The 12,998-nt window shown below is 44.7% G+C and overlaps 1 protein-coding gene across 1 annotated transcript in view; it reads left to right on the forward strand.

Moving 5' to 3' along the window:
- LOC6597089 (Ig-like and fibronectin type-III domain-containing protein 2) overlaps positions 1–12,998 on the forward strand; it is a 72,959-nt gene that overhangs the window by 42,604 nt on the left and 17,357 nt on the right. The window lies entirely within an intron of this gene.

Consider the following 12,998-nt stretch of genomic DNA (forward strand, 5'->3'; position numbering starts at 1 on the left):
CACTTATCCATCTCTCTGGTGGATAGTTTGCATACAACGCTGCGTATGCGCAACGTCAGCGAGTCCAGTACTCCGGCAGAGTGCACTCCAGTCTGCCGCTCGCTGGGGGACCTGGACGTTCCCCGGAAAAATTTGCATTTATTTTGGTGAAAATTATTGAGTAAACAGATTGCACCTCAGCGACTTAGCGAGTGAATGAATGAATGAGTTAGTGAGTAAATTTTCTCGCATTTTCGATGGCTCAACAGCAGGCAACACTTCCCCATCCTTTGCTCTGGCATTCCCAGTTGTATGCAACAGTTTTCTCTCCGTGTGGCTCGCTGGTTGCTGGTTGCTCATGGTGCAAGGTTCTACTTGCTGCAAAAGATTATAATGATCTTTGCTTAATGTAGTGTGCTCTCCTCTGCCAAGGGAATCCCGCTTAGTCCACTTAAAGACGTCCTAAATAAAAGGGAATGAATACAAACCGCATTCAGCATTTATTCTCCGAGTTAAATTGCAATTTAATTCCCCAGTCCTGTCTGTGTATAAATAAACCATTAGCCTCTACTTTGACTGATGGCCTGTCCCTGAATTTCGTGATTAAAGAACCCGCCACAAACCCTTTTCTCATTAAAAATCGACGAGCAAAACAGCAACGGAAACCGAAACAGAAACAGAAACCGAAACAGCAACAGAAACAGAAACAGAAATACTGAAACGTGTTAAAACCAAATGCTATTGGCAATGCCAGTTGGAGCACTCTGACAACGCTGACAACGCTGACAACTGACTGGCCGAAGATGGCCCCAAGCCAAGCCAAGCCAAGCCAAGCCAAGCCAAGCCAAGTGGGTTTCATTTCGGCTGGTTTTCGAAATGGAATCGGAATACATACATATCTATTCGCTTCCTACATTTCCAGCCAGACTGGCCATCTGACGTTTCATGATTAATTATTTGCATAGTTAAAGTGGTTTTGAATCCGCACTTTCGACAGACTGCCATTTGAATTGATTTGTGGAATCATTTGGTTATATTGTAGTACCTCCCTCCCCCAGCTCAATCATGAACTATAAACAAACGCCTTGAGGACTTTGAATTGAGTTGCAAAAACTAGACGGAATATTGATTTTTTTTTTTTTAAATCAACTTCTGATGACATTTCCATGAGCATTAAATTCCCGTGAAAACTTCGTAAATATTTTCCAGCGCATTCAAACTTCGTCTTGTGCCATTCGTTTTAATTAAAAATATCTTTTTATTGCCCCGAAGCAAAGTTAATGTTCAACAACTTGTACGAGTATTTACATTTCTCTGCTGTCCACCGTTTGTATTTTTATTTCATTTTGCTCACTCATGTATTTATTTGTTAATTTTCTGCAATGCCATTTTGCAACTGATTTCAGGCAAGAAGCCTCATCTCATTTTATTTTATGTGCAACATTTTGTTTCGCTTGTATTCTGGCCTGTCCCCGGCCCTGGCTCTGGCTCTGGTTCTGGCTCTGGCTCGGGTTAAAGTGTAGGCACAATTGTTGCTGACAGAAAATTAATTGCATTTAATCAGTGCGAGCCGGGCTCGAAGGGGGTCCACTGGGGCCACCGCGCCAGAAGCTTGAAAATCGTTAATGGGTTTTTGATTAATAGTTCCGACGCGCTGCCTGGACAATGGGCAACATTTTGATTTGCATTTTGAAATTTTAATTAAACGACGGAAAAGGCCCATGACCCATGACCCACGGGCTCCCCAAATGGATAAGATAAATAGATTGTTTGCAGATTTATTTCCTTTAATTGCGTATATGTACAGACATACCATGTTTATTGAGAGCATTTCCAAGTCGACTCTACGAGTATTTGTTTTGTTTGTTTTATTTTTTTTGTTCTGGCATGTACATGCAATTTTCTATAAGCAATAAAAATAATTTTAATTAATTCGATTAGGGAATGCAATGGGAATGTTTTTATTTATTCATTATTTTTTCTGTTTTAGTTCGCCTGCAAAGGAGTTTTTTCAGTTCTGTTTGCTATTTGTTTATTAAACAATTGGTTCGTGTCAGCCACATGAGGTGGACAAACAGCTTCAGGGATTACATTATTAAAACCATTATACTGGGAAAAAACCTTTATATAATTATAAAAACACAGACTTGGGTAAATATTGGCCGACAGGAAAGTGAACAAAGGCGAGATCTGCCGCCATTGGTTGCACAGCAAATTAAATGTTTTACGTGCTATTTTTACCCATATATAAACTAGTATGTATATATCTATAATCTCCAGACAAATCTTAAACAAAAACAGTTGCGAATGAACTAAACCTGATCCAGCCTGATTTATGGCCCGGCACTCGAGAACATCATAAAACTTTAACGCTCAAAGGGATTTAAAGAAAGTCACGACCGACTGTCTATGGCAGCGCCAATCCATATAAAAGTCGATTAAAATATTTCCCGCTGATTCCCGGCGAATCATGGCCAATGCATGGAAACCTTTTTCATTTTCCGTATTTTAATTGACGCGCATCATGTCAGCGGAACAAAAAACCTGAGGGCGCTGTACGCGAGACAGGGACGGGGTGGCCTGTGGGTGCACCCTGTGTGATAGTTACCCAGTTAGTAAAATCATCGATAGTTGATGCCGGGACTTGATAGATTGGAAACAAGCACAGCAGCAGTAGCAACAGCAGTAGCAGCAGCAGCAGCAGCAGCAAAAATGCAACAAAAATAAAGCGAGAGCCGGTGAATGAGTGGGTGGGTAGGTGGGTGGGTGTTGGAAAAACCCTGTATTTCACAGTTGCCATCGGAAAATGCAGCTGACAGCAGCCGCCGACATGAACACGACGATGACGACGGCGACGGTGACGGTGACGGTGACGGCGTTGGCGACGGCGACGGCAACACGAAAGCTCGAAAAGAAAAACTACTGAACTACAAGTACAAAATCTATAGACCACATTCCGACTGAAAGATACCCCCTATTCGGATTGATTTTAGACGCTCGATGGAGAGATACCTGTCATACCTGGACAATGGCACAGTCCGTCTTTGGGTGGGAAGGAAGGAACTTGATCTCCTCCCGATAGTCGCTGAGATCCAGGCATTAGTCAGACAGGCCGGCAGGCAGGCAGCCTGCAGATCTGAACGAGTACAGGGTACGGAACCCTTGTACTGTACGAGTACCGTGTCTATGTACGGCGGCACTCGTATAGGAGTAAAGAGGAAGTGGGAATATGTTGAGCGGATACGAGAGTTGGCTGAGGAAATGAAAAAGTCATTCATTTGGCAGTAGCCTATCCCAGCCCACGCAGTGCATACATACGATGTGTGTGTGTGTGTGTGTGTACATATCTACAGTCACAGTCACCTTCGAAAAATCGTTGACATGTGAAATTTTAATTAAAACATAAATGAAAATAATGCATCGGCAAGAAGAGCAACAGCACCACAGCAACCCAACTCTTATATAAAGTGCAGTAACAATAACGAGAATGCCAAACGAAAATGTCAAAAATATCAACGGCATAAACACGCGTCACCAGGCGGGCCAGGTAGCAGGGGGGACTCTGTGTGTGCGTGTGTGTGTGTGTGGCACAAAGCTTTTAAGTGCTGTCAGCACGAGCGGCAGCCCCATCAGGCCGAGGCCGAGGCCGAGGCTGAAGCCAAAGTTGGGTAAGGTAACTGCAAAATGGCTGCCTGCTAACATCTTCACTGACTGCAAACTGCAGCTCATTAGCACCTCATACTAGCGCACGGGCACACGCTGGGGCACACGGATACTCTAATACTGAGACACGAACCTGGCACTTTTGGTCGCGGTTGACTTTCCGCAATGGCTGCCTTCAGGCTTCAGTTTCAGCCCCGACGATGCCAGGGATGCCAGGGATGGCGGGGATGGCGGCTTCCTTTGCACATTGATGCAGAAATTTTGTTGAACCAAAGTTTAGCGCGCTGAGTGCATGTTGCACTTGAGTAAAATGAATGTAATTGCTATTTGAAATCAGGTTGGTTACTTTTTTCCACCTCCGCCTCCGCCTGCGCCTCCGCCTCCGCCTCCCTTTCCCTTTTTCCGGGACACGTTCTGGTGCTGGTTCATGATGGGGTGATTCATAATTAGATTTTACAGCCTTCGGGCGCATTATAGATACTCATTCAAAGTCTGAAGTATGTCTTAGTGTGCTTCCTGCTCTAACTTTAAGTGTTTTATAAGAGCTAAATTTAATTACAGGCATAATCTCAAGGAAAGCGCTACGATTCAGTTATGATTAAATAAAAATTTAAGTTTAAAATAATCGGATTAATTAAAGATTCCGCTTCTAGAGAAACTTTTGCACTCTGATTTGTTCTGACTGATTTGCTAAATAAATTAATAGATTTTGTATAATTTATTTCATACAAAAATTGTCCATGTTCCGACTGCCACCTTTAATGCCCTTTGCCGCTGCCACTAAGCGCCCTCCGCTTAGCCGAGAGAACGTGTCCAATGTATTAGGGAATAGATTCTTCATATCTTCACATCTCACTTGATTTTCAATGACCGAATTGGGCCATCAAAGTTTTTTGGAAACCATCTCCGATCCCTCTCCCACGAAACCACTTACAGGCTCGGACTGGACGACTGTCACAAATGTCCGCAATAAAAGTTTTCGTTTTCTCAACTTTTTTCAGCTTTCTTTGCTGACCGACCATAAACTTGCAACACTTTTCCAACACACACACACATTCCCACACGCATACATACATACATACATATACAGATGTATCTGCACTGACCCACCGATGCTTCCAAGTGATTAAGTCGTCCGTTCGGTGAGAGATATGAGGAGCAAAGGAGAAATATTTTATTGATATCCACTTGTTCTTGTTGTACTGTGTGGCTGTGTGGCTGTGTTTGCACAACCAATTTGGCCCGAAGAACAACAGAAATGTTGCCTCCCGAACAAGCCAAAAAGTCAACAGTCCCATGGGTAGATTTAATAGTACAACGGGGTACGGCAAGCATTTGTTTTAGTTGGATTTTTATACCCTAAAGGAGGGGACCATACGTTTGCCGATCGTCTTCTTCGGGGTAAATCCTTTAAGACTTGTTGCTTAGCCCCGAAGATGTCCAGCTACAATTTTTCACACCATAGACCTCAAGGATCGTACTCGTAAACCCAAAACTTCCAGGGTTTCAGTTTAATGTACTGCATTTAATCTGGGAATATATGGTTCAAGGGTATCCGGATTTTCGGCCCAAACGATCCAACACTCGTAACTTTTTTGGGGGGGTTTTTTTTTTGTGGAAAAGTTGTTTGGCTTAGATGGAGTTTTTGGTACTTTTTGGAAGGGTGGGAGCTAGAGGCTTTTGGGTTTGTCGGGAAACTAGTAAATCTAATTTCTAACCACACACCAACGCACAGGCAGGGGGTAGGTGGCAAGGGCCAGGAGGCAGGAGGCAGGCAGGGGCCCATGTAACTGCATCCGTATGGGAGGAACTTCGTCAGTTTTCGTCAACGGCAGGAGTTCTTCAGCATCAGCATCGGCGTCAGCGTCAACGTCAGCGCCGTCGGCTGTTGCCATTTTTCGAGCTTACCGACTTAGCCAACTTGTAGCTGTTGGCCTGGTAAGCACTTCAGTTAACACTACGCACGCACACACAGCCCCAACTTGACTGTACTTATATGTTTGCGGCTTGTTTTTTGGAGAGTTATATATTTTATTTGTTGCAAACTACTACAAACAACTGGCAAAAGCCAAACGCAAACGCAAAGCCAAAGCCCCAACTGGCACTGGGACTGGGACTGGCACTGGCACTGGCACTGCTCTTCCATGCTCTTTACAACTTGGTTCAAGTTGTTCTGCTTCTGCTCCTGCTCCTGCTCCTGCTTATGCTTCTGTAGCATCAGCGGCAGTGGCAGCAACATGTTAGAAGTCTGAAGTGGTTACATGCATACAATCATGAATGAATGCAGATACAGCAGCCACACAAATACCCGTCTGAAAAGGAAACTTTGACCCGAAGTAGACCAGGAAATGGCTTGAATGTTGTTTCTGGAAAAGTTTCCTTTGGGCATTATTAATGGGTTCGATTCCGATCGCCAGCTGGGAGAACAATTTTCTGATTCTAAGTGTAATCATGGCTCACGATAGAAGGTTCTCCGTTGAGTGGTTCTTCCTCAGCGAGATCCTTAATCAATTTAAGTGGACTCTCTGGATCTCATGGACGACTACCAGAAAAGATTCCCTCATTCCATAGATTAACAATAAGAACATCATTTTTTGAGTCCTTTTTCAGTTTGGCTCTTTAGTTTTCGCATCTTTATTTGCCACCGAAGTGCAACTGCCGTTTACTTTAGGCAAAGCCTGCAATCAGACGCCGAAACCCTCTTTTTTGCATGGCACTGAGGGGGCACGGTCCTGTTATGCGAGCTGTTATGGGGGAGTGCGGGATGGGAGATGGCATATGTGCCATTGTGGCACATGGATATGAAACAAAAATGCTGTCATGCCAAGTGCAACGCTAGTCAGAGGCAGCAGCAGCAGCAGCAGCAGAATCAGAATCAGCAGCGGAAGTTAGCAAGCAAAGCGGCGGAAATGTAAAATCAATGTTGTAGCTGTCGCTGTCGTTGTCGCTGTCCTTGTAGCTGGAGCTGTAGCTGGACCTGGCAGTTCCTTGGTTCTGTTGGGTTCTGCTCGTTTTGGTTGGATGGGGATTGGGCCATCCTTCTGCTCTGCGCTGCTCTGCTCTGGGCTGGTGTGGCTGCTGCCTCTTTTGCTTTTGTATTGTTGCCTCCAACATTGAGAATTGTTGAGGCATTGTTGTCACTGTTTGTGCTGCTGCTGCTCCTTTTTTTTGTGATTGTTATGGCTGTTTTTGATGTTGTTGCTATTATTATTATTGTGCATTTACGCTCGAAGGCGAATTATGTATGTGTGTGGATAAAAAAATGCATAAAAAGTTTTGCTTCTTTGCGCAGCGAAATGTGCAAACAAAATAAACAATCCGAAAAACACTCATGCACACACAGATACACAGGCACAGACGCATGCAATTATGCCAGATTTACAAATACTCACATGCTTGCTTAGACTCACCCCCACAGCCCCCCACAGCCCCCCACAGCCCCACAGGCCCCAGCACCGCCCTCTTGGCATTTGCATATGTAAATATATTTTAAAGTAAATCTTTTTCGTATCTCTCCTTTTTTTTTTTTACTTTATTCTCCTTTTTTGTGGCATACTTGTTTAATGCCTCTGCCTCTGTTATTGTTATATTTTGAGAGCCATTTTTAAGCGCTGTATTTGCTGGGAAGAAGGGTTTCGAGGATGTCTACATATACCTTTTGCAGTTATCCGCACTCTGAGAAATATGATCGGATGCATGGCCAAGGCAGGAAAGCAATAAAGAGGGAATACAAATACCGAGGCCTCAGAAGAGAAAAATCGAATTTGTATTTTTGATGTTTAATCAAAAATTTAAAGCAAAACACATCCAATTAAGCTCGAGTACAATTTTGGAAACATATTCATAGTATTTTGGGTTGAATTGAAGTCACAGGAGATTGAATGCTGTGCTGGTTATCCGCTATTCCATTCGTTCCTCCAAAACACTCTTCCGCCTTCTGTTTTTGTTCATACTCGTATTGTTTTTGTTCATTATGCTTTGGGGCTTTGTTGTTGGCCGGGCTTGGCTCTCTCGCCGTTCCCAGCATCTGTGCCGCTCTGTGCCACCTTTTTTTAATGCCTCTTTTGGGAGATTTTTACATTGAGGTGTGTTGATTTTGTTTTAATGCCAAAACAAATTTCTTTTTTGTTCAGAACCTCTTCCTTTGGCAGCTTAATGCCGCAAGCCGATTTCCGCGGTTGCTTTTGGCTCTTGTCGGCGGTTTTCCCCCAGTACTCGCTATTAATTTTAATTACAAACTTTTGGCAGAAAGGCATCTGAATAATTTAGCTCTGAAGCCTGTCCGTGGATGTTCTTAATATAAATTTGTGATAATTTGTGTATCTCCATCTCCACAAGCGAGCATTCCCACAAATCAAGTCTTTAATCAAGGTGTTTGTGCTCCAAAACTAACATTTATATTATATTTTATTTAAGCACGAGCATATATGTATGTCCGCTCTGCTCGGACCTGGTCTAAGCCACAAGGCAAACACAACATAAAGTTTTCTGTGGTTGTTTCAGTTGGTCTTTTGTCGCCTTATCGCTCTGCCTAAAAGTTTTACACAACTTTTCCCACCAACATCCACACCCACACCCTCACACACTGCGTATGAGTAATTTTTTGTCGGTTTATTATCATATTTTCTACCCCCGCCTGAAACAGCAAACAGGAAAAGCCAACAAAAGGCCTAAGCATTCTTTTACCTTTCCCCCAACTACAAAGAGCGGACGGAAAAAGGTTGACAGTGTTTTTTCTTGTTCTTTTGCTTGTTCTTGTTCTTTTTCTTGGTCGACTTCAAGCTCTTCTCTTTTTAGTCAAGTTCAAGAACACAAGCAGCAACAGAAATATGCATAGCTATGAACATTAGTTTCAATTTTTGTTTGCCATTAGAAAAAGTGTGTGTTTTGTAGGTCTCTCCGGCTTACCTTACCTCAGCTCAAGAGCCCAGCCACACTCACCTTGCCCTCCCTCTCTCTCTCTCTCTCACTCTGTCTCGCCATCTCCCTCTGTTCATTTATATCTGTCTCTCTCTGCTTAAGAGCTTGTCGCCGCTGGTAAGTATGCAACACTTTTACTTTTTGCTGCTGCCCCTTCTTTTTTTTTCTTCTCTCCTTCGGGGCGTGTGAAAACATGAAACGAACTGGGACTGGGTCTGCATCTGGCTCTGGCACTGGCACTGGCACTGGCACTGGCTCTGGGGTCTTTGGTATGGCACCGAACAGGTGATAAAGGGGGAAGTGGGGGGACAAAGCTGCTTAAAAACACCAAACCATAACAATGTAACGTCTTGTTGATGCTGTTTCTGTTGTTGTTGTTGTTGGAAAATATTTTACACCTTTACACAAGAGTGCAGAATCTATGGGTTGTATGAGGGATGCGGACCTTATCTGGGTTTCCCCAAAAATATACACACCTACACACACGCACGCACACAGAAAACTGGCAGAGCCAAAACACAAGCAACAAGGTAAACATTTTGCGGTAATTAAGAAAAATTACCTTGCTCAACAAACCAAACAGGAAAAACGGACCCAAAAACAAGAAAAACAAAAAAACCAAAACAAAAAAAAAAGAACTTGCAAAGCAGGTTGGCCGAACCTTTAAATACCCTGGCCGTAACCATAGGGCCTTCAATATTCTGATGGAAAATTGATACTTTAATTTGCCTTAACTTTTCCTTGGAACAACTGATCTCGTTGTAGGAATGTAGGAAATCGAACAATAATTTTACATCAGGGATTTTCGTTGAGTTTTAATTCATTTCCATTGATGCTTTGTTGCCGAGTTGAAAGCTGCTCAAAATCCAATTAATCCCAAGGCGGCTATAATACACAATGAATCAATCTTGGTGATTCCAACTGCCTATTGAAAAACTGCGATTCTACTTTTGTATAGATCCAAGCCAGACGGATGGAGGGACGGAGTCGGAGCGAAGCACTGTGGAGAGCAGTACTTTCTTGAGAGGAGTGCAAATTTTGACCAGCACTATAATGCCTCTGCCAATTATAATACCCTCTGCAAGAAAAGCACAACAGCAAAGCAAAGGCCATAAAGTAGTCCCAGCCAAAGCCCCACACAGGCAGACACGGACACAGACACAGGACAGACTTGGTCAGAATGGACGGATGGACAGACGACAGGAAGACAGTTGGAGTGTCAGCTGTGGCAACCCTCGATGGGGCAGAAGCCGCCCCGTTCCCGTTCCCTTTTTTCCAGCATCACTTTGCGCTGAGTCTCTAAGTTTACCATTTCCTAGTGGCTGCGACTTTTTGGTGTTAACTTTAAATTAGCAGCAAAGTGGAAAGTGTTGTCGGTTGGCTTTTAAAATGTTTTGCGGTGTATTTTATTTATCATGAAGTATATCTGGTCGGGCAATTGCCCGGCCCCTTCTTCGGCTCCGTCCTGCCTGTTGTCCTGGCGTCCTTCCCACCTTGTCCCGGCTGTCATTTGTCTGTCTTGGCCATGTTATAAAAGAATGTGTAAATGTCCTTTTCTTTTTGCTCACTTCACGGCTCCACTGCTCCACAGCTCCACACTCTTCCTATTTTTTTTGTATTTTTTTTTTGTTCTTTTGTTTAATTTACTTAATGTGCTGCTGGGGTCGGGTCCTTTTATGATGTCTTCTTGGGGACTATTTTTGCGCTCCCTTTTCCTTGTCTTTTCTTGTTTTCCTCGGGATTTTATTTTTTGTTTGGCTCATTTACCTTGAGCGGAGAGAGGGGTGTCCCCGCGTTATCATTAATGTGTGTGCTTACTTCCTTAATTAGTGACGGGGACTGGCCGGAAAATATCGAGTAATAAAACACACAAAAAAGTTCCCAACGCACAGATACGCTGGAGACGGAGATATGCTAATTTATGCACTTAATGAATGTTCCGTGGAGTTTCCTGGGAATTGCTTAGAAATGGGTTTTTAATAGTGAAGTGAATCCAAGGTATCCGAATGTGGTACCAATCACTGAGTAGCATAACTTTCCCTTCATACTGTGATCCGTTCTACAGAACCATCGAACCAGATAGTGTTTCATCTATAGTCTATCTTCTCCTGGTCCGGGGTACGTGCTAATTTGCAACTTTTATCTAATAGAAAACTTCCTTGAACCATTTCCCGTTCAAATATTAAACAGAACATGCCTTTGTACCACTTTCAAATTAACATCTGAGGAAAATCCAGCATTTACATTGATTAAAACGTAATTGGCTTGAATTGCTGACAAATTGAATTAATTAGGATTTTACACATTTCGCTAGGGCGACGGAGACGGAGAGAGAAAATTTCGACTCGAGCTTGCAACATTTTTACGTGGCGCTGCGCCCTCTGACACATTGCCAATCACCGAAATTTAATTAAAGCAGTCAACTAAGCGCACCATTTACCGCTTAAGTCAAAAACGTATAAGTAATTTCATTAACAATTATGACTCTTGCATCAAAGCCCCCAAGCCGGCAGGAGGGGGGCGTGGCAAGATGGCATTGATGTGTGCCACTTGACAAGGCGGCGGGGAGCGGCGGAAGGAAAGCCCAGGGAAGCGTACCATAAAAAATATTTAAGACGCATACCGCTCCGTGCGGGGTGCGGCGTGTGGCGTGCGGGTGAGTGGCAGCTTTCTCCGTTGCTGTTGTGCTAATAAAATCAAAACTGATTACCACATCATCTTCAACGAGCAGAGCAAAACAGAGAAGAGCAGAACAGGGCAGAGCAGAACAGAACAGAACGGAACCAAGCAAAGCCCTCAAGAGAGTCCCAAACAGAGCGCAACGCTCAGAATCGAAGCATGCATATCATATTACACATACGCCACGTTATACAATTTACTTACAACGTCAACGAGCTGAACGTTGACAGACACGCAACACAACACAACACAACACAAGACGAGACGTAACGACACGGTGGCATAAAGGGGGGAGGCACGAGGATGCAGAGTGGGTGGATGAAGACAAATAGATGGCAACAGCGTGACGCACATACATACATATGTGTGGGTATGTGCGTGTCTGGATGAATGTGCGGAAAATGGCAGCGAGAGCAACAGCAACAGAAACAGCGACAGCGACAGCGACAGCAAGAGAGCAAGAGAGCAAAAGCAAAAACAATTAATTAAGTGGGTGGCAAAGAGATTCCATGACTTGGAGCACGGAGCATGGCCTGGCAAAGTGCAGCGAAAGATAAATCGTTTTGCAATAGCGCTATAATTTAATCAAATTTGTCACTTTTACAATTGAGCAGCTCGCGCCAAGACTGAGGGCCCAGAGAACCCTCTCCTCCTGGTGGAATTTATGAATGGGATAGCTGGGACAAAAGGTGATGCTGTGTGTGCGTCTGCCTGGCTGCCTGCCTGACTGCCTGCCTGACTGCCTGGCTGTAACTCAATCTTCTCTCTCCGGGTAGGATGCCGTGTCACGACACCAGCTCTGAGCTTTTCTGTGTGCGGCCAAGTGCGTGCCCTGCGTTCGCACTTTGTAAATTCAATTTGAAATGCGCTCGATGCGCACAAAGGCAGGTACAGTTCCGCCCCGTGCCCGTCTCCGTCCCCACCCGCCAAAAACCCAGCCCCAGTCCCAGGCCTCGGCCTCGGCCCCGGCCCCGACCCCGAACACAGCTCCGCTGGCTATTGTTGTTGAGCTGCAGTTAGACCCTTCCGATACCCTACAAGTGACATTACGCAGGGGTCGATCGGGTGTGGGTGTGGGTGGGGGTGGGGGTGAGGCGCCCGATGCAATGATGGCCAAACAAATGCCATCGCTGCCAGGCGGCTAAGCGGTTTGTCAGCCCGATGGGGGCAGAGGGCCCCCTCTGGCAATGTTGACGATAAACGTCATGGACGACGGCCGCACCTGGACATGGCCAGCTGCAGAGGAAGTTCCGCCAGTCTGCAGTCTACACTGAGCGTTCAGGTGGAATCGATTGACCGATTTTGTAATTGAATACTGGTGCACCAGCCACACGCATTTTCTGGCAGTGTGCGCCGCGCCGCTGGCATGGAATGCCCGTGGAATTGTCGCTAAAACTGCCAACAAATTCTCAGTTACGCGCTCACGTTCATGGTGATCACACACAGATAAAAGCCCACGCACACACACACCCACACAGAGCTAACTTCAGAGGTGCCCAAGCACCTCTCTGGGAATGCACGAACCAATTTTAACAAATCTCCCTCCTGCGGGTGGCACCCACCCACTGCCAGTCAAGCCCAACCTTCTACTGCCATTGCAATGTTAAACATTTTATCAACGATACGCAAAAAAAAACCAAAAAGTAAGAAGGTTTTAGTCGAAAACAGTCCAACTGTTGGATACCCAGTAATAGCAATCGAGAGAAATCTCCATCGCACTCGCATGTGATCATATGGTGGCTGGCAAGAACGATAAA

Source organism: Drosophila persimilis, unplaced genomic scaffold (genome assembly GCF_003286085.1).
Source record: "Drosophila persimilis strain 14011-0111.01,24,50 unplaced genomic scaffold, DperRS2 tig00000431-arrow-pilon, whole genome shotgun sequence".
NCBI classification, from domain to species: domain Eukaryota; kingdom Metazoa; phylum Arthropoda; class Insecta; order Diptera; family Drosophilidae; genus Drosophila; species Drosophila persimilis.